The sequence below is a fragment of the Apis dorsata genome, unplaced genomic scaffold (genome assembly GCF_000469605.1).
Source record: "Apis dorsata unplaced genomic scaffold, Apis dorsata 1.3 scaffold_198, whole genome shotgun sequence".
Taxonomy (NCBI): domain Eukaryota; kingdom Metazoa; phylum Arthropoda; class Insecta; order Hymenoptera; family Apidae; genus Apis; species Apis dorsata.
In genome coordinates this window covers 338,991-339,409 of record NW_006263482.1, presented here as the reverse complement: position 1 = coordinate 339,409, position 419 = coordinate 338,991, and the positions used below count along the sequence as shown (strand labels likewise).

The window sequence follows — 419 nt, the reverse complement described above, 5'->3', positions numbered from 1 at the left end:
CGGATAATGGCAGCGCGGTAGTAGTTTTTTTTTTTTTTTCCTTTTTTGTAAGAAATCTCTGACAGAAAGCTGGAGGCGGTTCAAAAAGCCGGAGCCCGTTTTTTCCACCGCCGTGGATGAATCGTGTCAAGCGAGGGTGGATTCGAATCGTATAGAAATTGATCTATTAGCGGGATTAGATCCACCACGAGTCCGTTTCGATCCGTTTCAACCGACAATGTCCCTCTCTCTCTCTCTCTCTCTCTCCTCCTGCAACCCGTTCGTTCTATAAATCGATCAGCCGCTGTCCGCGCTTCCCATTCTCTTCGTCCACGACAGACATTCACATTCGCGATTGTCGTCGATTATAAGATTACACAAACTTTATCCCCACTCCCTTCCCCCTCGTCGCGTGATTAAATTCGAGAGAGCGAGAGAGC

At 48.0% G+C, this 419-nt stretch overlaps 1 protein-coding gene across 1 annotated transcript in view; it reads right to left on the bottom strand.

Annotated features, from left to right (window-relative positions):
* The window catches only part of LOC102675999, an 8,532-nt gene that overhangs the window by 782 nt on the left and 7,331 nt on the right, over nucleotides 1–419 (bottom strand). The window lies entirely within an intron of this gene.